At 35.7% G+C, this 20407-nt stretch overlaps 1 protein-coding gene and 1 long non-coding RNA gene across 3 annotated transcripts in view; one reads left to right on the top strand and one right to left on the bottom strand.

The window, feature by feature from the left end:
- The window catches only part of peak1 (pseudopodium-enriched atypical kinase 1), a 124499-nt gene that overhangs the window by 2253 nt on the left and 101839 nt on the right, over positions 1–20407 (top strand). The gene's annotated exons all lie outside the window — the stretch shown is intronic.
- LOC148659240 (uncharacterized) lies at positions 8434–10524 on the bottom strand. Its single transcript, XR_015940583.1, has 2 exons — positions 10080–10524; positions 8434–8506 (listed from the first exon to the last, which is right to left on the bottom strand). It is a non-coding gene; the product is annotated as an uncharacterized LOC148659240 (long non-coding RNA).

Below are 20407 nucleotides of genomic sequence, written 5' to 3' on the forward strand. Positions count from 1 at the left end.
CATGTTGTAGTTGTTGTGCCAGTTTGTTTTTTCAGTGTCAAAGAGATTCACTTGGCAGCTGTTGGTTTTCTGATTCTGCATTGGCATTTAAAAGCTTTGTAATTTTTAGTTCCCTCCTGTGGACATTAGCATAATTTTAATTTACTGATATTGCCGTCACTGTCTAAATATTAACTGTAGCTTACATTGTAGACTTTGCATCTTTTCTGATAAGCCAAGAGTTTAAAGAACAATAAGGATTTTCTTTTTCCATACATAAAAGTGAAGGATACTTTAAAAAAAATGTGTATACCCTATTTGAACACATAAAATTGTCTTTGTTGTTATGTTAATGATATTTTGCTTAAATGTTGGTTTCCTTTAGTTTGACTGTGTTAATTTGGGTTTAGATCTCAAATATCAAGCATTAGGACTGGCATTGAAGTTTCATAAATGTATCGTTGTCATTAGTAGATTTTCCCTACGTTTTTTAAAAGTTGTATTGGTAACTGACATTGAGCGCTAAATTCTAAGACAGTCATGTGATACCATGACCTTTAACCTGCCACATCTATGTGCTCAAAGCTGTGGAACAGGTGGAACCCTAAGGTTACAGAGGGTTGGAATAAAGTGAGCTCAAGGCTGATTAATGTGTGGAAGAAACAACACAGACTACATCAAATTACTTCCTCTAAAAAAACAATGCGACATTTGACACAAATTGAACACACTGCATCGCTGTAGATACACAGTTCTTCGTTTATTAATAGTGACAGAGGCGTAGCAGCCATTAGCACGCCTTTTTCCATCTTGCTATCTCGTCCAGAAATTTCAGATTCAGTGAATACTTTTGGATCTCTTGTATTCTGATGATGCAAGCTACAGCAGATGAATGTTTAAAAAAGAAAAGGCTGACATCTGAAACAAAGACTTTATCTGTTTCCATTTTCGCAATGACAGCATTGACATACACAGACAGACTGCATTTCAATTACCAGAGAGGATTTATTTTTAAACCACATATTTTCTTCTTCTGACCTCAATTTTTTATAGGTGCACCTCTCTATGTATTTTGATTAAAAGAATCTTCAAAGGATGTTGTGACGGAGCTGACTGACACGCTGGCAGAATTCTGTAGCCAAAGTATTACCACGTATATACTCTTGCAAAGCTTCTCCCATATTTTAAAGGCTTGATTTGTGTAAGTATAGTCAGAGATGTCCGAAAATGTTCATGGGGTGCCTTTGAATCAGTAGGTTTTAATTCTAGTGTACTTCTTAACAGAGTAAATCAGTCAGTTTCTGTCTTATTTGGACCAGTCTAGCTTCTTCTCCCAGCTCTGCTGCTGCTTTAATGAGAGCTTGAAATCCAGCCCTCCAGGACCAGGATTTCGGCTGTATTGCTGTAGTCTATCAAGTTTCCTCCTCAGCCTCCTTTTGTGTTACTTGAGTAAAGTTGATATTTGATCATTGTAATTCTAATAAGAATCTCTGTGCAAATGAGATCTGTTCACTTATCAATAAGTTAACAAATCAATAAGATCTTCCTGAGGATAGGTAGGACTTTTTGCAAATGTTATGGGAACATTAAAATATATAGGTCTATACTGTGGAAATAGAGGAATTACGGTGTTTTCATGAAAAGGGAAGTGAAGGGAAATTATTAAGATGGCATTGAAAAGAGTTCAATACCATCTATAGTTTAGCTAGGAGAGAATTTTTTACCATGACTCATTCAGAGCTATAAATAGTCCATATTAAAACAGTTAAAGAGTTGCCCAATGCTTAGAATTAAGAAAGTAGATTAAAATGACTTAGAACATTGACCTGTTAAATATTTGGTTATTATCTGGAACCATGTTGATACATTTTATAGTAGAGTAAAACATATTACTGTTCATACCACACAGATATTATGATATAAGACTTTTTCTGTCACAGCTGTCATTTATGTGTACTTAGTGTCACTTTTAGTTAATTATACTTCATTGGTGCTGTCCCTTTGGAGTAGATGGGGATTAAAAACAATACACTGTCTTCTAGCTCGCCACTTTCTAAACAATGGTGTTCTGGTTCTGTTTGCAGTGAGTCATTCATTGCTTCCTCAAACCTTTGTCAAGAGGTCCTGCCACATTTAGCTCTGCTTTTGTTGCTAATCAGAATCAAATTCCAATGTCATTTTATGTATTTGTCATTGCAATAATGGATTTAGCCTTGAATGCAATATTTCTTTGCCTCTGTCTCAACTCCTTTAGTGCCTTAGGCATTCTTACATTAATTCTGTAGCGCAAATTCTGTACGGTATAGCTCTCTTTTTTTTACTGTAACAATGGACACTCATGAGGAAGTGCTCCATACGTTTTTTTTCCACATACATAACATTTGTTATTAGTGTACTATAAGAGACTTGTATGTGATGCTGTATGATCTTTAAATTGTACTGGAGCTGTGAATTATTTCACTTTCCTATTAGGTGTGTCTTGATAGGCAATTATATAAGAAATCTATACACAGATGATACAGATGTTTATAATAAAATTTTTCATTATTTTTTAAAGTGAAAAATTATATAAAACATTTACATTTGTTTTCCTCCATACAATCTTTAATGCTTTTAATGTTCCTGAGTGTGTGATACACATCTAATACCTTATTTTCAATTGGACAAGGAGTTGAGTAGAGCAAGTGAATTAAAACTGTGTCCAGTCTTTTCAACTATTGGTCTTTACAGCAAATTGTTTGAATTGCCACCTGAAGATTTTTTTTTAATTCCTCAAATTAGAGTTACTGTTGTGTATCATTTGTGTTTTTTTGCCTTTCCTTTCAATTGAAAATAGTCTGATTTCTTCAAAAATTAACTCCAAACTTAACTACAAAGTTAAGCTTTTGCGTCTGCTCCGAGACGTGTGCAGAGGTGTTTCAGACCATTGTAAGTAACTCCAAATTTATGGGGAAGGAAAGGTAATTTTGTGTTGCTTTCAGCAAAACAATGCCTCCTGTGACTTGTGGCGTGTGACAACAAAAAGCACGCTGTCCTCTTGTCGGCATTAACTCATGTTGGGCACTGTGGAGTTTACAGGCCCTCATACTCGCTGTGCAGGGCATACGGGCATAAACAACTGTTGTTTATTCAAAATTGAGTGGGCATTTGGAACAGAAAATGCACAGCAAGAAACATTGCCTTTTCTAATGGAAAAACATCTGAAAAAATATTCACTTTTACTATGTGATCAACTGAACAGAAGAAAATGTCCCTCAGAGTAGCACTGGCTGGTATATATAAAAATTACATAAATACACTTAAATCCATTGTTAGCAAACATAGGCCATGTAATTCCTATCTCATATTTTTACAAGCTGTATAATAATTTTAAATGTCTTTATCACTGAAATTCTCAAAATGGCCTTTGGATAAAATTGTAGTTGTAGACTATATCCTATGAAATAAGCAATTTCTACTGCCAGGTAGTAATGTGTAGTGCTATAGAAAACAGGTATATTTCCAGTATTGCCATACAATATACTCAAATAATACAAAGGGATATTGGTGTTATGGACTACTTCTACAGAAAAAACAAAAAGAAATGTTTCACTGGCCATTTTTAAGAAGTGTTCTTACAATATAAGTGTGTTTTATCATTTCTCAGCATGCCTTACAGTGTTTTGATTTTGCTCTACAAGCCTTCTACAACAGCCCATAAACCAAACCTATTTTCTACAGGGTATTGAGACTGCAGCATTTTTCAAATTTAAATGTTGGCTACAAAAAGATAGGCTTTTCGACTGTTTACATACAGGACTCTTTGTTTTTGCTTTTCCTTAAAGTTTACGCTATGTATTAACTGTTTAATAAGTCAGTTGGAATGCTTCTTAGTTGCATACTTTTGTTGCTAGGCAATGTCTGTATTTAAAAAGAAGCAGCAGAAAAAAAAACTCAGCTGAGTGGTGATTTTGATATGGTTGCTGTTCACTATGGACTCTGTTTATCATTACCTAAAATATAGGCCTACTTGCAAGTCCATTCATCATCGTTCATGCCTATTTGCCTTGTGAATCTGTTTAAACTATAATGTCAGTGTTGTGAGCTTTTGTTTACACCACTATTTGTTACAGACAAATTAAAAATAAAACACAAAGTAGTTTTAGGGGTGGTTCAAAAGGTGGTATGTTTGCTTATGAGTCTCTGAAAAGGACTCCCTTCTATTTGGCATGTGTCCCATGTTTGAAAAAACACTTTCAAGCCCTAGATGCAGAGCAGTGTGCCTGATATGGAGAATTCATTTGCAGTCAGTTTGATTGTACGGACTGCTGTGTTGAAAGGAAAAACAGTTTTAAGAGTGAGCACACCCGCGAATTCCGTTTTGCAGAGAGCTGGCTGCTTTAAATCTTACAATTTAAAGGCTTGTTTAAGTAGTAAATAACTCTGTTACTTGTCCCATATAAATTATAGATAGCCTTTACACTTGCAATGTTGTGCAGAGTCAGCAAAATCACCTGGGGTGCTTTGGTATACATTCAGTTGTTTAAGCTAAAGGGGATCTGGAACTGTTTCTTGCATGTTTTTCAAAATCGTTTGTTTTTAAAGTGTGGCCACCTGTTAATGTGCTGGTTATTCTTTCCTTAATTTGTTGTATAATGTATTTCTTAGTATTCGTGATGGAGTTTCGAACTGAGCCTGAAACTGTGCTACAGAGCCACAGCTTGTTATATACAGCCTCTGGCACAGTGAGAGGGTGGTTCATTTTCTGTGCCCATGCTTTTTAAGGCCTTCTTTGCAGATGGCTAAACCAAGTCATCCTCAGTCGTCGTGTGCCAGTAGTCTTGCTTGTTTTAATATGATCTGTCAGGTATGAAAATGGGATGAGTGTGAGACTGGAATCATTGCCATCCATGTTAATGTGCTGGAAGAAAGTATTTTTCACCGTAGTAAAGTAGTGGCATGTGTACCTATCTTTACACTAAAAAGTATTTGAATGAGAATATATAAAACCTTAAAGGAAGGCTGGATTTATCTAAATATTCTCTCTCATGAAATCATATACAGTAGGAAATTGGAGTTTCTTTTGAGGAGAAGCCACAACCTTCCTGCCTTTGCTTCAGGTGTCATTGAGGTAGAAAAGGCTTTGCATTTTGCAATAAATGAATGACCTGAATGCTAAGTGAAAACAGAAAACTTCAAAGCTCCAAAATGTTTTAAATAATAAGGACAATTACACCTTGCACACATCCATGCACCACAACTTTGTTCTTGTGCCCAGATCACTAGAAACAGATTGTGTTTTGCTGCACTGCACTGATTTCTTGTAGCACAATAGCTGTTGCTAGGGATATTGTTTTATAAGAATCTGGATATTGCTGGATGCTTTATTGAAGTTATTTCCAAATGCCTAATTTTTTTAAACTCTTACAGTTTTACAATACATTTTCTTTTTTGAAATACCCAGTATTTTAAAATCTACCTAAAAACAGCAATTTTAAGGCATTTCTGAATTGAAAGACATTTTTTCCTGCCTCTACCACCCAGGACTGTGTTTTCCTTTGAAGGAAAGGGGCATTCAGAGTTCAACCTTTTAGGATTTCTAAAGTGGGTTTAACATCTGATCACTGTGTTTTACGGGATGGGTGAAGCTATTGTCTCTGGTAGTGTGATATTTTACTTTTCATTGTGTCCCACAGGGTTCATAAAGTTCACCCACACGTAATGTGGGGGAAATTTATATGGATAGCAGTTCCTTATTTCTCAATCCTTAGTTTATGAGATGTGTCACCTGTCTCATAAAACCTAGCGGTCAGTTAATAGTGGCTTTGTGAAAAACGTGAAAGAAGAGGAATTGTGGATCGTCAAATGGTCACAAGATTTACCAGTATAAATCTTTTGAAGGCTTTAATAGCCACATGAGACACTGACTAAAATGTTGCCAAACAGTCTCTGTTACGCTAAGAATAATCACTCTTGCCCTTTGTGCATACTGTGGAAATAGAATTGTTTCTGAAACCACATTACTAAAGCAGATCTTCATCTCAAGAACCTACAAATAGATTTGCTCATGTCAAAATTTAAAAATCATAGAACACACGTAATACATAGGAAGTGTGAAGTCTTAATAAGAGATTTGTCATCTCAGTCATTTTGTTGTTATCATTTTGTAGATATAATACAAAATGTGCAGTTTAACTTATAAACTATAGAGTAATCATACCTGCATCAGGTAAAGATGGTAAAAACTCCGTAGTCTGTTAGTATTTTATGTTGTGTGTTTTTGTCAGCTTCAAATGTTTTTATATAGAGTACACATTTTGAGTTTAATATAATGGACTGCTTGACCAAAATTTAAATAGTCACTGTTGCAATGTCCTAGTTTTATTTTTTGTCTTTACAACATTCTGTTTCTATACTTTTAGTTATTTTCTGCCATGCTGCCCTTAGTCACACGTTTGCACAGAACCAAATGGATTTTATGGCAACTGTCTTTAGATTTAATGTAGTACTCAAAATGACCTATAGGTAAAAGATCTTCTTCTCTTGGAGATATATTTTGCTGGATTTATAATATTTTCATGTCGCAGCTTAATGTTTTTATTCAGTATTCAATTTCTCATTATTTAAAAAAACATCCAAGTAGTAGTGAGATTCATATAAATTAAGATGAAACAGGACCCAGTGATGCCACCAGAGGCTCTTAATGCAGCTCCATCAACAAAAGATCTGTTTCTTCTGCTTCAGCAGGCAGAGAGGAGAGAGATAATTTAGTGTTAGGTGAGAGCAAGCAGTACCTAACCTCATCGGGACACTGCCAAATATGTCAATAAGCAATTATTCAGTCATATCAAAGAAAGAAAAACCTCCAGCTTTGTTTCTACTGAAATTTACTGAGAGTTGAGTATTTTTGATCCTTTCTTATTGAATAGATGTGCATCTGCTTTGATTGCTCTTGTTGGGAGAATGGTATTATGGATCTTTTTTAGAATCATTTGCTCTTTATTTTCCATTTAACAAAGCTACAGTACCATATTTTAGTGCTTTAAAAGCACATACCGTCAAAATTTGGGCAAGTACATAAATTAGTGCTTAATTAAGTTTATGTACTGTAGACTGCATTTTGTTTTGTATTCTAAGTTGAAGCAGGTGACATAATTTAAGTTAACTGTAAAATGTACGGTGCAGCACAAGAATAAATGTCAAGTTCAAGAGACTGTCCTGCATTGCCCCATATGGAGAGTCGTAAAAAAAGGCTGTAGTCGTGGCTTGCAGGTCATCTCTCAAAATTTGTCAGACAGTAACTTTTGAGAGTTATTATTTAAAGATATTGAAATTAAGTTGATTAGCATTTGTGCTTTAAAAGTTTTTTTTCCAAGTGCTTAAGGAATAAAATTCTCAATCTAAGAATAAAAGAAATAACAAACCATAGGTTAAGCAATAAGCAATGCATATTACTCTTTATACTTTTGCTAAAAGCTTATACATTTTTGTCAGGATGCAGAGCTACAGTATTTTCGCTCCACATTCTTTGTTCCCATTTTGAACAGTTTTGAATTGGATCTCAGCACTACACCCCAGACATGACCTAGAATCTTGGTGGCTCAGCGGTTTTCTTTAGCTTTAAATCAGATAACTACTGATCACATCACATGCCAAGAGCATTGTATGACTAAGGCTAAGCCACAGGGGAACTGAAGATCAGAAACATGTTGTAAAAGTTCTGTAATAAAACATGAATATGTTTATAAATTCTAAATACCTCAATATATAAATGAACATGGGAATGCATAAGCTTTCAGCCACTGACAAACTGCTTCAGACCTGCAGATACAAATAAGTTTGCATGACTCTGAAAAGAACCTAGTCTTCTAAAGGAAGATCATACCAAGTTTCATAGTGTGTTAGGCCTGCAACATGGCTGATTTCAGATGACAAAAATGTAAGGTGTGTGAGAGGAGGCCATTATCTTTAGTGTAAATTTCTCTGGTATCCTCAATATAAATTTATCTTCTGACACCTTTGACACGTTCCTGTACCTGATACTTACAGTATATGGCCTCCAGTGACATTGCTGTAGCCTGTTGCAAGCCAAAGAATTTTGTTGTCCTTTATGTTACTGTAACTAAGCCTCAGTTGTTTAGCAGTTGGGTATTTTTTTGTGATTCTTGCATTATTTATGGTGCTAAAATCTGAAGGAGGAGTTAGAGGCGGGAGCAGGGGACAGAAAGAGAGGCCAATCAGGAGGTGTGAAGTCAGGATAGGTGAAGAGAGGTGTGAAATGAAACCTAGAATGAATGGAGAAAATTTAGAAGAAAAGTAGTCTGTCGTTAAGAGAAGGGGGAATGTGTGATCCTAGCTACAGGATAATTTTGGTTTCTGTAGTCTTTCTGATGTAGGAGTTCGGAAAACCGTCTTTGAGAACACAGATGGAGAGATTAGAGTGGTCATGGCCGTCAGAGGTGAAATGAGAAACAATTGGCTTGGAGAGATCTTTAATCTTCGCAGCCCTAACATGTTCTCTGAAGCGGTCACCGAGTCTCCTACCCACCTGAATTAAAAAAAAAAACATTCATGTTTATCTAAAAATTTACGGCAGTTAAGCAAATAATTTGCTAATCCTTTCTATATTGGAAAATTGTGAACATTGTTCCTCGTAATTAAAGTAATACAAGCATTTTCCTTAATCGTGAATCCTGAATGCCTTGATGATGTTCAATTTTATTGTGTTTATTTCTACCTTCGGGCACTCCTCCCTTCTTTTGAGAATTACATGTTGTGGTATTTTCGTGCTGTAATAAAATGTTAGGTATGAAAATTGGAAAAGTATCAAGTACCAGCTGTCTGGCATTCTCCTTTGGAAGAACTTTGTAAGAGTTATTTAGTCTGTGATATACATTGGGTTACAGTAATTGAAGGTTCAAAATTTCATTTCAGCAGTTTAGATATACATTGCACACTTCTAATAAACAACTCTTAAAACTGTTAGGATCTTTTTGTTCTTAAATTAAATCGATCAGGCCTGAAGTGAATTCTTAAAAGGAGTAGACTGGATTGAATAGTTTGTGTGTTGTAACTGTGATTGTTCTAACAGGTAGGTTCTCTTTTTTTTCTCACATCCATCCAAAAGTTTGGTCTGAAAAAGAAATTCCCTGTTGCTTTGAGACTGTATATCTTTTTTTGTCATTTTGGACAAAATATTTAAATTCTTTTGCTCTTGGAAGTCCCTTGTGGCTTCTGCTATGACAACATTTAAATAAATAGTCTGTTTTCACATGGAAATTCATCTTTTCCTAATTCACTTAGTCTTTTAAAAAATGACCTAAATATTTTCACTAACAAAAGTCATTAAGAAGCAGTGCAGTTTTTGAGCAGATGTTTTTTTTTTAGCATTGCATTATCGTGGCCCTTCAAAAAAGCATTAAAACCACATCCTCTGTCTCTAGAGTCCATACTATAAGTTAAACCACTTTTCAACCCTCAAATTCTAATTTCTATACTGAACTGCCTCTTAACCCCTTTGCTTAAACCACTGGATAACAGTACTGAATGCTCATACATCTTTTTTGGTGAACAAAAAACAAACAAAAACGATTCAGTTATAATTACCTTACAATTTAACATATAAACCCAGATGCAAAGCAAAACGTAAAGAGAAAAGAAGAAATAAAGGAAACGAGGGAGTGAGCTCAGAACAAAACACAAACTGTTGGTGGATATAACGGATGGGGGATTATTAACTATGTTCTGTAAAATAAAAAAGACCCCTGTTCAAGTTGAGACAGTTCTTCAGCCAATACAATTTAGCTTGACTTCTCTGTATAAGGATATCTACAAATGAATGCAACAGTCGGATCTGTCTCCACCCAGCTGTGCAAGATTATTTCTTTTGCTTGTATGATGATCTGGTAGTCATAAATGTTGTTGAGTAGGAGCAGTCCGTAACTCAGTAATATGGTCACACAAGTAAGATACGATTATACACCAGTGTATAAATCCAAAAGCATTCACAGAGCGGGCCCAAGATGCATGTAAATAGATGAAGGTTATAGTACTTTTGCATTAAAATTCCTCTCCTTTCATTTAACTTAAACACTGTATATAGATAACTGTATATTGCTTACCATTTGCTTCAATGCAAGGCAGTCTGAGCATCTGTTGTTTAACAGGGCAGTAAATCATCCACTTCATCCCCATATTAACCCAACTGAACCCTTCCCAGCTGACTTAATCCAAAAATCACTTCCTTATGTAAGAGGAACATATTCATTTCTTTTTCACAGTGCTTGTAAAATTATTTTCTTTGTTCAGTGAAAGGTTCTTGTTCTGTTAACAAACTCTGATGCTCATTGTAAAATCTAAGCTTTTTCAAGAAAAGGTGGTGTAATCACTGGTCAAATGCCACTGTTGGATGCACATGATGTACCAGTCTGAGAATGGTGTGAAGTCATCAGTGCCAGAAGAGCAGTGGAAGACTCTTTTAGAATAAAGCATTTCATAAGCAGTAGTAGCATTTGGCATTGGGCTCTACTTGGCAATGTGACAATGGGTTGCTAAGGGATTTTAAGATGAGGCAGATATGAATTTGGCTTGTGTGAGTGACAGGAGCAGGGCTGCTGTTTTAACTCAAGCAGATACCAAAAGAATGCAGTCCCCCCTGTTGTTTTCCCTCTACCGTTTGGGAAACATCTCACCCGCAGCTTAATAATTCTCTCTCTGTCCTTCATAAACTGGTACAATAATCAAAGTTTTGAAAAGGCTTTTCTAATCTTGTTCAGAAGCAGAGTGACCTTAACAGGCTTTTTTGTAGTTGAGTGATCAAAAAGATACCGGTGAAGTTTTTTTTTAAATATTCTGTCCTTTGCCTCCTGTGCTATTATCATCTGGTTGATAAGAAACACCCATAGCTACATCCCAGTAGCCTTTGAAATGCTATTCTAATCACTATGCTTTGTAAGAGATATGTCATTAAGTAACTATCCTGTGATTCCTGCAGTCTGGAAATCAGATTAAAAGTCAGAAGTGACCTGACGACAGGTTCTGAGAGTATTGAAACACTGAATTATGTTTTGTGTTCAGTATGTAAATGAATGAAAGCTACAAGTCACACATTTGGAGACACAGAAATGTAGTAAATTTGAATTCTATGCTCATAATTGTAACGTTTAGTTTTATTCTGGTCATTGACCTTTAAGAATACACCAAATAATTGCATATATTCAAGGTGCTGTCTTATTTTATTTCAGTCCTTATCTCTCCTTTCCCTGCTGCAGGCAAAGATGGCTTTCTTTTCCATTGTGCTCAGCATGTTTAAAATTCCTAATATTCATATAGGAAATAGAAAGAGACATGAGATCAATGTAAAGCACGTTTTCCCTAATCGGATGAAATTGTTTATTACCTCCTGGAGAGAAATATCTTTTTAATTGCCAAATATCGGAGGTAGAACAGCATGCCCAAATAAATCTTTTGATTAAAAAAAAGTGCAGTTATTTAGTTTTAAACAGCCATTAGAAGGAATGTCATTGTGCTGTATATCTAATAATTATTCTGGGAAAGCACTGGTACTTAGGTTATGCAAGCCCTAACAGTGAGTTATTCACTATTAGAAAAGGATAGTTTGAATTATGAGATTTATGGTGGCAACAGACATGGCATTTTTACAAGAATTATTATTTTGTTATTACAGTAGTCAGTCTAAAACAATTTCTGAATTCACCTTAATTTACTTCGGGGTTTGTGGTCAATGGACGTAGGCCATTGTATGCATGTGAAATAATGAAAGTAGATCAAAGAAAGAAGAAATGTAGTGTTATTTAAAAAGAAATGGCATTGTCTTTGTGTTGAATGTTTACGTATTGCAACCTACTATTTAAGCTGTTAAATTGTAGATTGTGTGCAGATTTTATTACACTGCAGGTAAAATCTATTTCCTCTTGACGCCAGTACTACAAAGTCAAGGAGAATGCAAGTGTAAGGTTGGTTGAAAGATTGGGCTGCCATGTGACTGATTGTACTTTTATAGTTTCATCCCAAAGAATCCTAAAGTACTTTAGGGGGGAACACACTTCATCCACCACTGAACTGCAGCACCCACTTGGGTGACATGTGGCCACAATTATGTACCAGCAGTTTCACTGCACAGCAGATCAGTAAAGAAATTAGACAGTAATACACCATTTGAATTAATGAGGAAATTTAGGTGTACCAGATTGCACAAACTCAGATTGTAAATTTATCAGGATGCTGTGATTAACTCCTTACTCTTTAGAAATGGGCTGTGGGATCTTTAATAACCAAGTAGTCAGATCTCATTTTAATGTCTTGGTAGAAGGATGGCCCTAGTCAACATACAGGGGAATTGGTTTGGGAATTCAGGTCCAGAAGGAGGGGTACTACCTACTGGTCTGAAAATACTACTTTCACTGGTGACCTGGTTTTCCATGGAGGCTTTCTATCCCAGTATAGACTAGGCCCAGCTTTGCATAGCTTCTGGGATCTGATGAGATCAGAGTACAACGTACTGGTACTTCTGTCAGGTGTGGTGAGAAGTTATTTGATTGCAGGAGATGTTTTCATGTGGGAGCAAGAAGGGTTTCAAATTGTAGCAGCTGAAACAACTCCAATTTCTGCTGCTGGAAGAAATTATTTGGGCATACCTGTGGTGTCTAATTAAGCTTAAAAATGGCAAAACTGCTTAATCGGAAATCTCACCTGATGTTTTGTGGTTTCTGAGCATTGTAGTAGTATATTCACTTGATGTTCAGCAAAAATCAGCAAAATTTGTTTATGGTTGGTTTTATTTTGGCTTGAGAAAATATGACTCATTTGGGATTTTGCCTTGTGTACTGATTTTCATATCATATCATATTTTCATTCATAACAGGTAGTAAAACTGACCGAGAATAACCTAAACACCACAGTACTTGTCTTAGGATTTGGCAAATTCCAGAGTGGGGGGAAAAAAAAGGATCACTATTCAGATTTAGTTCTTGAATTAAAGCTGTATGATTAAGCATTCTCAACAGATTCTTAATTTTATATTCTTTAATTTTATTTTTGTCAATAATTATGCCTGCCTTGGGCTCAGTGCTGCTGGGATGGACTCCAGATCCTGTTTTGGTTAAAACAGCTAGCAAATGGTTGGATGGATAAAATTATTATATTTATCTTGGAAAATGTCCTACTGATGCAGGAAATTTGGAAAATTTGGAAATCAGCCTTTCCATTGAACGGCAAGTTATTAATAATTCAAGAGCAAAATCATACTTGTAAGGAACAATTCAATAAAAACAGGACTGCGTTTAATTGACTGAATTTACTGGCAACTGATTAATTTTATTCAATTTTAACAGCTTTAACAGCAATATTGATGAACATTGCCTGATTTCAGCAGTCAAAAGAATTTATTTTATACTTCACAAAAAAAAACAACTTTTAAGTAGTCGGGGTGATTTTGATGCATTGTTATGATTCTATATTTGGAATAACAGATTTATAAAAGTGCCCTAATGACACTGTAACAACCTTCAGTGATTATAGTTTGACACATATGTGAGCAATCTTGCCAAGTCCCTGGTATGAGCGCTTATAACAGTTGTAGCGGTTACAATACAATGACTTGCTGTCGTACAGAGATGTATAATTACTATGGTTGAAGGTAGGAATTTATGCTCTGAAGAAAGTAAAAAAAAAAATGTTTAGCTATTACAAACATGCAAAAACCTGTTCAGGAATTCAAATGATAGATGTTAATAAAGTGATATTGTGTTCTCTAACATCCTATGCAAAAACATGTTTTTGGGTACTATTTATAGAATGATTATGTCCTAAACATTTGCTCATGTCAAGGAGCACACAGTAGGCAGTCATGAATTAATTTCCATTTCTAATTGTGTGCTGGCAGCTATCTGAGCTCCCATAAGGGGAACCTGAGCTATTCCTTCAGAAGACAGTTGAATGTCTTAATTACATTACAATTTCTGAAAATTAATGAACTAGAGACATTAGAAAGAACATGTGGTATACTGTATTCGTATGTTGATGTGAACAAGGGAAAAATGTATATATCACCAGAAGGGATAAACTATATCCCTAGCTTCTAACTAGAAGTTAAAGATATCGAGAAAAAAGTCATTTTAAAGTCAAAGAAGACAGAATTGTATTTGATGCTCTCATTTCTCATTGTGTCAGCACTTTCTTTGTTAGAAACCTTTGCATTGTATGATACAGAATGTAGCAATTATTTAGCTGTGAAACCCAAGTAAAGTAGTAAGGTGGGCAAAATTACCTACTCCCACAGTACATTCTGTGGATGTATGTTGCAAGTGTAGTTTGTCCCCTGCCAAAGTTGGGATCTTATCCTCTAACTCTGAGGAGTCAACAGGCACCTTAAAACCACACTCTCCCAGATAGGTGAGCGAATTCAGTGCTTTCAAAGATCAGTCATTTTTCTCACTGTTCTGTATAGTTTTTATTCCTCACAGACGGAGTAGTAATGTCAAAAAGCATGACATTTTCAGTCTGTTCTTCTCACTGCAGTGGTCATACAGTATGTTAAACATTGCATTCTGTGGAGCAGCAGAATGAAATATAAAATCCCTTTTATAATCAATTGCATCAGACAAGATAGAATGGTAGTACAACATCAACTCTTTATGTAGATAGCTCTGTTACAACAGAACGTTCATTGTTTTGTGCTGGTTATCTTTTCCTCATCAGGTTACTATTCCTGGGATCAAATTGTAAGCAAAAAAAAGTTTTAAAAGATGAATATTCTTAGAAAATCTAAAACAATATTGTAATGAATCGAATGGATACCAAAATAACTGTGAAGGAAGAGAGACATTTGAAGGCGAAGGCACATTTGATAAGCTGAACAAGGGAAAATAGGAAGTAAGAGTTTTGTTTCAGGAAAATATTTTCATGTGAATTAAACGGCTATAAGTAACAGTGATTTAACTGATAGAAATAATCTAGCTGAGGTGGATTGTTACAAGTATGTTTTTAAGTATAAGTGAATTCACCGATTAAGTTCAAAAGCTGAAATGAATTGGACTTACTAAAATATAGTTTGTTACAATCTTTATGTAGAACTTATTGGCTTGCAGGCTAACACTGGAAAACGAAACTGTACTCCTGCCCTCGTGCTCATAAAAATTGCCCGCAGCTGATGTAATCTACTAATAAAAGTACAGTGGAGCTATACCTGGGCCTTGAGGCTCTCGTGTGCTACCCAATCTACTGACTGGTACTGCTTGATTGCTCTTCACTCCAAAGTTAACTAGCGGAGGCCTGAGGCTCCTAATTATAATACTGCATGGCCTCAGAGTTATATCTAATCACCTGCACAGTGTGACCAGTTGGCCTGTACAAAACAATAGAAAGCACTTTATTTCAGAAAGATAATTTCTTTTTCTGTCTACAGCTCTTAAAATGAGTAAAATGTGTTTTTAAACGGTAGCTCTGGGTTGTCAGCTAACCCAAAGATACTCTTTATGCAGGGCAGTATTGAGCTGGAAATTTTACCAAACTGTAATTACAGCAGACCATAAACACTGTACTTATCCGCAGTACATTTCCACTGGTGGCTGCCTTTACCACGACAATTTGAAGTTTCCTTTGTCACACATATAACCGATCCCCTTCCATTCCTAAAGTTTGAAACTCTTAACACTCCCTAAAGCAGAATCAAAAAGGGTGGGATCTCTTCACTTCTTTTTGGCTGTGCATGAAGAAGGATCTTCCTTAACTCTCTCTGCCTGTGAAATAATGGCTTTTAAATATAGTAACTCATGTTGTGCCCAAGTGATGTAAGCCATCAGTGTTTGGACCAACTCAACCTCTTTTCCCTTTTGGCTTAAAAAGGAAAAATAACTACATCATGACTAATGAACCTTCATATCCTGTATCCTTCATATCCTGTAAATGTGCTGTGGAAAGGTTTTGAAAGGCATGCCATACAAAGCAGCACCTCCCTTCATCTGTCTTCATTCTCATTATCAAAAAGTAGTTAGTCATTTCTCTCATAGAATACTCCACCTTTATCCTAGCAAGAAAGGAGAAAATGAAGATGTGTCTCTCTCTGAAACTTTTCTTCTTTGACTGTATTGATTGGCATATTTCTGAGCATGCATGCATTTTACCATTCCTCCCATGTTCTACAGTCGTTCTGCTGTATGAGAGTAGTTTTTTACGATATGTTCATGTACATTGAAATTCTTATCCGTGCCAGTCTCTCAGGACATAGTACAGCAGACGACATAATGCGACAGACGGCACCACACTGTTCTGGAAAGACATACTGTATGTTCTGGAAGGACTCATGCACAGTCCTCGTTTCTCAAATCTTGGTATGAGGGTCATGATGGTTAAAACCTATTTATAATCATAAGCATAAGCATTATAATCTGAGGAAGTTACCATAAAAATAAAAAAATATCCTAATTTTAGAATTTGGTCTGCACCACTTTAATACATTAATTATTTGCCTGAATAAGAATTTACAGAAATAAAGGGATAAAGAAAAATCATATTTTGATTTTTTTTTAGTGCTAATTAAGATAATGAGTATACTGTTTTTGCTATGCAGAAGTATGGTCTAATTCTATTACTGACCTTAGTTTTATGAAAAATGCATTCTTAATGCTTGACAAATGTATCTGTTGATTGTTGTTGTGTAATAATAAGTATTGGGAAGTAATTTGCGTAACCAATCGGTGAAAAATCAGGTTGATAATTGAAGTGCTGCTGAAAACGTTTTTTATGTTGATGCTGATAATAGTAATTTAACTGAGTTTAACACCTTTTACCCACATAACAAATACTGGAAACCAAGTCTTATCAGTCAGCCTTGTGGAAGGAAGTACTAATTTCTAAAAGTGGGAGTGAAAGGTACCCAGTGGGCCTTCCAGCTGAATGCAAAGTGCTTATTTTTCTTTTCATGTTAACAGTCACTGTCAGCAGCTAGTCCTGAGAAGCCTGTTTCCGCTCTCTTCTGCTATTTAGACTTATTGCGAAAAACAAGCTTTCTAGTGGTCTTCTTTCCAGCTGTCTGGGCCACTTCATGTGCTTCATTTTCCGAACAGGCTGGCCAGATTAGTCCTCTGTACCCCCAGACACATCTCTCCAGCACCTGGTTTTTTCAGTATCCTGGTGAGAGGTGTTAACCTTTTCTGTTTGGACTTGACCTATTGGTGTGGGTGGGAGAGGAGAGCAACTGCATTCTCAGCACAAATTTCACAGCACTTCCTGCCCCAACCGCAGAGCCCAATAAATATTAGTGTTGGATTTGGGATTAAGAGGCAGAATGATGTTTAATAACTGGCCCTCTTAGAAAGGGGAAAAAAATGACACTGTGTAAACACATTCAAGCCCAGTAGTTTTCCCCACCCTGCTGAGAGCAGAATCCCCCAGCTAAACTGTAAAGAACGCCTTATATAGTATTGTCTGTAGAAGCTGTACTGTCAGGATGACATCAGGATATCATTCGTGCAGAGAGGCACAAGTAAAGGTTGTACTAGCCATTAATCCTGATGTTGGTAACTACTAAGCTTTTTGATTTTGTCCCAATAAAGACTGAGATTGATCAACACCAAGTATCCAGAAAGTGTAAACTTAATTGAATTCAAATCTTTTGATGCTATAATAATGTAATTTATCTTGTGGTTCCTCAACTATTTTGTCATTTTTATATTTTTGTACCTATATTTTTTTTCAGAAATGGCAACAAAAGTAAGGTATTTATGAGACATGAGATCTGTTTAGCTTTATAAGACATTAGCTTAAAGCTTAAAGTAACAGATTTTGCAGGTTGCTCTGAAAGATAGACTGCCTTTTTAACTACAAAGCTAGTTTCTTAGCTTCTGGGCAACATATTATATATGTGTGAATTAATGTTCCAAGCCACATCAAGGAATGTGTGACCTTTCAGAGTGTCTTTTTTTTCCATTTGGCTTAACAGTTTGATTGTCTTAGGAGGAAATTGTGGAATCACAAACTTAGAATTCAGGCAAAAGAAAGTCACTTTATACTTTCAGTATCTAAAAGATGTATATTCCCTTTTTATGAAGTGGTTTTTGAAATGCAGACATTGAATAACAGCTTAGAATTTATGATATGGTGTCCAGAGTAGACAACTACTGTAAAACCTTTAGGGGTTGTTATGCAGCTAGGGATTAGCTGGTATTGTGGGTGCTGTGCCACACTAATTTGAAATACTGTCCAATTCAGTAGGGAATTGTGTAACCTACTTAGTGCTGTTTATAGAGAGTCGATTATTTTGATTTTTCTACTGTGCATACACACATCTTTATTGCCTGTGGCTAGGCATTGCTTGGGGAGACAAAATTCATTTTGTACGGGCATATACACTAAGCTTAAATAGTAGTGCATGATTGCACAAACAAAACATGAAAAGCACAGGCCACTGACGCGTATCAAACAGACACACAGGTTATTTATGTATTTATTTAAACAATTTGAGCAGGAAACTCTCTGAAGCTTGTATCTCACACTACAGAAATCAGCTCTGCTCCAGCCTAGTTAAACATTATTCAGGTAATGGCTCTAATGAATATGCTTTTAGGAACCTGGTAGCTGTTTTCATGTTTTTCATTTTAGGTGTTTCTGCGGCAAAAACATAATGCTCTTTCGTAAATTGTAACATCAGAAGTTCTCTCGTGACATTACAAGATGTTTATTTAGTTGCATGTAATTTTAGCAGAAGTTAATTAAATGAATTGGACCACTGCCCCTGCTTATTCATGGCTAGCATCATCTAATGCAGATCAATGGTGCATTGATTAGAGTTCTAGAATATTTATCTTGCACAGAATTCCTAAATATCATTATTATAATTATCATACTACTACAGAGCGACTTGAGGTCTCCAAAAACCTTTATAGCCTACGTCTTTAAAACATTTGTTTATTGAAAATTGCCTCCTTGAAAAGTAGTTCATTGAAGCTATTAAGTATATTGTGGTCTATGCATCATGACTTACTGTAGGCTCAGTGTATTGTCTCAGGCACATTGTGGGGGACTGTGTGCCTTAATTGCCTTCCCCACTGAAGGTTACTGTCTAGGACAGGGATTTATCTTGATGTGTGGTCTGGATTCCAGTATTGAGCCATCAACAAGGCTGACTGCTGAGAACAAGATGTGGGAACTCATTTTGCCCTGGAAACCAATTCATTTACAAACAAACAAAAACCAATTAATGTAGGCCACTGCAGGCAGAATAAATCCAATCCCATTTGCTCACCCAGCACAATGCAGGTCAAGAACAGTATCACTCCGCTGCCCGTGCTTGAGCAGTCAACAAGACTGTTGTGCTAAAACTGTTATTAATGCCGTTTTATCAAATGAAGTACATTGTATGAATTGCTCATGAATGTAATGACACAAGTCAAACAACCATGTTCTAGTACTACCTATATAGTAGTACCTTGGAGAGTTTTTTTCTAAAATAATTTCAGTTGATTTCATTTGCGGTGATTCAGTATATACTTGCACAACTTTATTTGTGCGGAAAACAATGTTAGTTATTTATAGATTACTATTATAAAGAATTATGAACAGTTTTTGGGTAAAAGTGTTGTGTATGAAGTGAAAAATATTTTTTCATTTATGGGTTATTTTTGATCCTTTAGTATAATGTCCCTGTTTTCTTCATATGTTGGCTGAATAGTAAACGTGTTTTATCCACAGCATTTTGCAAAGGTTTTTTCATATAAAATTTGGTTCTTTTTATATTGCTGGAGTAGTCTTGCTCAAGAGTACAGAAACAGTATTCCCTCTGGTGCTATCCTTTATCTGTGTAATGTGTTAGTATTTATTTTTTATTTTCTAGGTATTTCAATTAGAACATTTACATTCTTGATTACAATTAAAACCTAGAGAACTATTTATACAGCGGGGGTATTAACCAGAACAAATTTGGTGAAATATTTTGCTTAGAGAAGAACTTTAAATCTTTGTACCCGGTAGGATCCATCTAGAGTGATGGCTGGTTAAGAATTTGAATTAAGTACAACTTTTATCTAAAGTTTTATTGATCACAGTTCACATCCATCTCAAATTACAAGAAAGAAATACTTTGTAAATCTGCTTTGCCTGTCATGTCAGATGAGAAGATGTCATACATACAAAATTTAAACTTTTTGTAAAAAGTTTGAAAGTGATGCACCAGAACATGTTTGGAACCACTAGCCATTAAAGCTTTTTCACAAGGGATTAAGTAGGGAAACAGTGTTGAGTTGTGAGGTAATTATTACAAATTTGTGAGTTCCTGTCAAAGAGGTCATTATCCCACGCTTGCTAACCAGACCCAAGAATGCATTTCTGTGCCTGAGGCAAAGGAAGGTGGGACTGAAAAAGTAGGTCTGACCTGGACTTCATTAAAACTGATATAGGTCTGTGTCCTTCTACTTCAACCATAGTAAAAGACAGT

The sequence above is a fragment of the Lepisosteus platostomus genome, chromosome 7, assembly GCF_059453375.1.
Source record: "Lepisosteus platostomus isolate fLepPlt1 chromosome 7, fLepPlt1.hap1, whole genome shotgun sequence".
NCBI lineage: Eukaryota > Metazoa > Chordata > Actinopteri > Semionotiformes > Lepisosteidae > Lepisosteus > Lepisosteus platostomus.